Here is a 5,269-nt window from a genome sequence, read left to right as displayed (position 1 = left end):
TCGTTAAGTTACTTATACTCTTATAATTCTATAAGAACTTTCCTTAACTACTATACTAAGGAAAAGACTTAGGGATATAAGCGGCGTAGCTAAAACGCGTACTTAAAGAAGGTTATTAGCTTAGATAGAGTAAATAGAAAATCTATCGCCCTAAGTAGGAGAGCTATCGGGCTCTACCTAGCGCGTAGTAGAGGAAGCGCGGAAGACGCGCGAATCTCGAGCGAACTCGAGTAATCTACTATTATCGCTTAGTAGAGCTAAGGAAGATACTCCTTAAGGAAGCTCTAGAGCGTTAAGTATTGTACCTATATCGGTAATATAAGATCGCTACGCGTAACTATAACGTAGGCTACTAGAAAAGAAATAGCTAGATAAAATATAACGGATAGAAGCGGAGCTTCGGAGTAAGTAAGTTAATAATTCGGTAGATATCCTAGGTACGACGCTATTCCTTCGTAAGCGGCTAGTAAGCCTATAAGAGGATAGCCTAGTAAAGTATATTAAGATAGAGGAATCTAAAATATACGTAGATACTTCGCTAGCTAGCCTATAGGAGTTCGATATCTATTAGTAGATTCGTTTTTCTATACTACCGAGTTCGATAGTACTATCGAACGCGGATCGTATTAACTTAGTAGCTACGTTTCTAACTAATACTACTACTTTAGTATAGGCGCGCCGGAAAGAGGCCGTCCTAATATAGAAAGACTTTATCTACTTCCTACGAAACCTAGTATAAGACCTAGCGAACCGCTTAATATCCGTACTAAGTCGCCTATAGCGGAAACGCTAGGGCGAAAGCTAGATAGTTCGAGAGCTATAAGAAGAGCTTATACGTATCCGAACGAATATCCTACCGATATTTAAACGCGAGACGTATACTTAGAAGCTATTACTCGTATTAAAGCCTAAGATTTAACTAGAGGTAATAAGATAATTATCCGATATTAAATCTAAAGAGTAGGTCCTACGCGCGGTATAGCGCTAGAAGGAGCTCTAAAGGACCTCTAGTAGGAGGCCTAAACTACGAGAAGTCTCGAAGTATTCTTCTAGTAAGCTAAGCGCGGAAACTCCTTAAAGGGAGCGCTCGAAGCTCTATCCGTATAACGATAAGTCGAAGGAAAAGAAAAGGAAGTATAGACCTACTTCCGGCGATAAACTATATTAAAACTATAACTAACCTAAATACGTAAGAGTAGAGTATCCGTAGAGTACTAGTAAGGTAGCTAGCGATATAGCTAGGAATAAGAGTTAGGAGAAGGATAAATTCCTCTAGATAAAAAAATTAGTATTTAGTACGCTACGCGCTACTAGCGTATTAAGGCTACTAGAGGGTAGTACGATATCGTCGCGAATACTAGTAGTAACTATAGATACGGAGTTTAGTAGTAAGAGGCGTACGCTTCGCGTACTAATCGACTTCGGAGCGGAGCTAAACTTTATATTATAGAGAGTAATTATAGAGGAAGGCCTCGCTACGAAAATATTAAAGGAGTATACTTACGCTATCGACGGCTACCTAATTTAAGTCTACGGAGATTACTATATAGTTCTATATACGACTAATATATTAGGAATATATATTCCTAGTATCTATAGGTTCCTAGCTACTAATCTTAGTAACTTTAATATAATTCTTAGGTATATCTAGCTTTACGTAGTAGATCTAGAAGTTCGCTAGCGCGAAAATACGTAGTATTACCGTATAGTACGAGAAGCGTATATAGTTCTTATTTCCTTTCGGAAAGTAATAAAGCTAGCTAAAACTTATCGAATTTACGCTATCTACTTAAAGGACTTAAAGTCTAATAGTAATCCTATTAAGGAGGAATCGTAGGATAATAGCGGAAGTATAGCGGTCTCTTTACTAGAAGAGTATCGAGATTTTAGTAATATATTCTCGGAAGAAGATACGAATAAGCTACCGCTAGATACTAGAATAATTTACTCGATTCCTTTAGAAGAAGGTTTAATAGCGAGTTATAGGCTAATCTATTTCCTTAGTATAAAGGAGCTTCGAGTACTCCGCGAGTACCTTAATAAGTACCTAGCGCGGAGATAGATTAGGAAGAGCGAGTCGCCTACGAGGGCTCCTATTCTATTTATACTAAAGAAGAACGGTAGCTTACGACTCTATATCGACTATCGTACCTTAAATAGGATAACTATAAAGAATCGTTATTCTTTACCCTTAATTAGTAAGATACTAGACCGATTAGTCGGCGTTACTATATATACTAAGTTAGACTTACGTAATATATACTATAAGATATAGATATACGAGAAGGATATCTAGAAGACTATATTTTATACGCGATATAGCTATTTCGAATATCTAGTTATACCGTTTAGTCTTACTAATACTCCGGTAACTTTCTAAGTCTATATTAACGAGGCGTTAAAGGAGCTTCTTAATATTATATACGTAGTATATCTCGATAATATCCTTATCTTTAGTTAAGATCCGATAGAATATACTAAGTACGTACGCTTAGTACTCGAAAGGCTCCGAAAGTATAAATTATATATTAAGCTTTCGAAGTATAAGTTCTTAACTCGAAGAGTCGAGTTCTTAGGATTTATTGTAGAAGTCGAAGGTATCTCGATAGACCCTCGAAGGATTATCGCGGTCTAAGACTAGCTTCGATCGATATCTTTCTAGAAAATCTAAGTCTTCTTAGATTTTACGAACTTCTATCGAGGTTTTATCGTAGAGTACTTATAAGTAACTACCTCTATTACTAATCTCCTAAAAGGAATATAGAAAGAGAAGAAGATAGGCCCGTTTAAATAGATAGACGAGGCTAAAGCGGCTTAGAAGGTACTAAAAGTACGCTTTTATAGTACGCTACTACTAGCCTACTATAACTCTATACGATAGTATAAAGTAGAACTCGACGCCTTAGGGAAGGCTTATAGTTCGGTTCTCTCGTAAGTATATAAGTCGCGTACTACTCGAGGACGAACGGTATAGAAATCTATAGCTTTCTTTTTAAGAAAGTAGAACGCCGTAGAGCGTAACTATAGAATATCGGATTAGGAGATACTAGCTATCGTAGAATCCTTTAAGGAATAGCGCTACTACTTAGAGGAAGCTATAACTAGTACGCTAGTCCTAACTAATTATAATACGTTAAAGTATTTTATATCGATAAAAGCGCTAAACTATAGGTAAGTACGCTAGGCGAAGGTACTTAATACCTTTAACTTCGTAATATAGTATCGGAAGGAGAAGGAGAACTCTACTAACGGCTTATTTCGTCGACTAAACTATATAACTTCTTAGGAGTATCCTAAGAACTTATTTTTATAACTTCTTCGGTCTCGCCTAGGTAGCGAGGGAGGTTCGCTATTAGATAGTAATCTAAGCGCTATAAGTATTTCTATTTATACTATAACGCGGAGGTTAGTCCGACGGACTAAAGACTCGATTAAGAGTAGTTTCTATACTCTAGTAGAGTAGGGTACGCGTAAGGACGAAGCGTATAGATTCCCCGATACTCTTAATAAAGGTATAAAGTTAAAGTCTAGTAACGATATATTCTTAGTACGAAGTAGACGCTCTTCGTAGTCTATAGTAGAGCTCTACGTATACTCTAGCGTAGACGAGGACGCTATTACTCCGGCCTAGAAGGGCTAGATCTTAGATAACTTAGTTAAGGAATTATTAGCGCTATAAAGTATCGACGCGTAGTATAAAAGGTATAAGTAGAGTAAGCTACCCGGAGAAAGGATTTCCTAGGAGGCTTAGAAAGGAGTATAGCGCGAGGACTCCGCGAATTTCGTACGAAGATAAAGCGTAGTATATATACCTTATAATCTTAGTATAAAATTAGAAATCCTAAGGGCGAATTATAATAACTTCTAGTAGGGGGGCTATTTCGGCCGAGAAAGAACTCTTACTATTATTAGGCGCTTTTATTAGTAGTCTAAACTAGCGAAGAACGTACGAACCTACGTCTCTTTATATAAAGTATATTAGCGTATAAAAGTATCGAAATATAAGCTATACGGACTATTAGCGGTACTACTATAGCCGGAAAAACCGTAGTAGAATATATCTATAGACTTTATAACGGGGCTTCCGCCCTTAGCTCGTAGGGGAATAGCGTATAACGCGCTACTTATAGTAGTATATCGACTATCTAAAATAGTTCGCTATATTCCGTGCCGCGTAGAAATTATAGCCGAAGAGCTAGGAGATATCTTAGTAGAAGAGATATTTACTCGATTCGGTGTACTCCGGAGTATTATAAGTAATAGAAGTACGGTATTTACTTTAGTATACTAGGAAACCCTATACTATTACCTAGCGATTAAGCGGCGGTTTTCGACCGCGTTCTACCCTTAGACCGATAGATAGACTAAGAAAATAAATTAGACTCTAGAATATTATCTACGTTACTATATTAATTACTATTAAGACGACTAGGTTATACTACTACTTAGCGCGGAGTACGCTTATAATTAGACGATTAATACTACGACTAAGAAAATACTATTCTCTTAAGTCCTAATATTTAAACCTACGATAAATATTAATATCGTACGGAAATCGTAGGAGGGTAATAATAACCTCGTACGAGCGAAAGCTAGGGCGCTTAAAGAAGCTCGGTAAGAAACTATAGTATAGTAGAAACGAGTATAGTATAGTATAGTAAAGTACTATAATAAGCGCCGAGGACTATAGATATATACTCTAGAGGACTAAGTTATACTATTCTCTAAGTTTATTCGTACGCGAAGAATAAGTAAGAAACTAGGTAACTAGTTCTTAGGGCCTTTTAAAGTACTTAAGGTAGTAGGTTAGAATACCTATATACTAAAGCTACTAACGAAGTATAGAAGGCTATATAATATATTCTATGTATCGTTACTAGAACTATATCGTATACGACTCGAGGGCGAGAAGCCTAGGCCTATCGATATAGACGAAGATAAATAGTAGAAAGTCGAAAAGATTCTCGACTACTAGGATACTAAGGTAGAACGCCGATATCTAGTTAGGTAGAAGGGTTTCTCTAAGGCGGAAGATACCTAGGAACCCGCGGAATATCTACTAAACGCGGGCGAGCTACTCGCTAAGTTTAGGAAGATATATAATCTTTAAGGACCCGAGTAGATAAGATTACGAGTAAAAATTAGAGAGTAGAAATAAAATAAAAATATCTTTATAAGGCCTATTTAGGGTATAGTATATATAAAGTATACGAGATAACTACTACTTAATAGCTATAGAGCTAAAGAATAATAAGAAGTTAGAATTTAA

The sequence above is a fragment of the Exophiala aquamarina genome (assembly GCF_000709125.1).
Source record: "Exophiala aquamarina CBS 119918 chromosome Unknown aczIA-supercont1.20, whole genome shotgun sequence".
Classification (NCBI taxonomy): Eukaryota; Fungi; Ascomycota; class Eurotiomycetes; order Chaetothyriales; family Herpotrichiellaceae; genus Exophiala; species Exophiala aquamarina.
Note: the sequence above shows the minus strand (reverse complement) of the source record.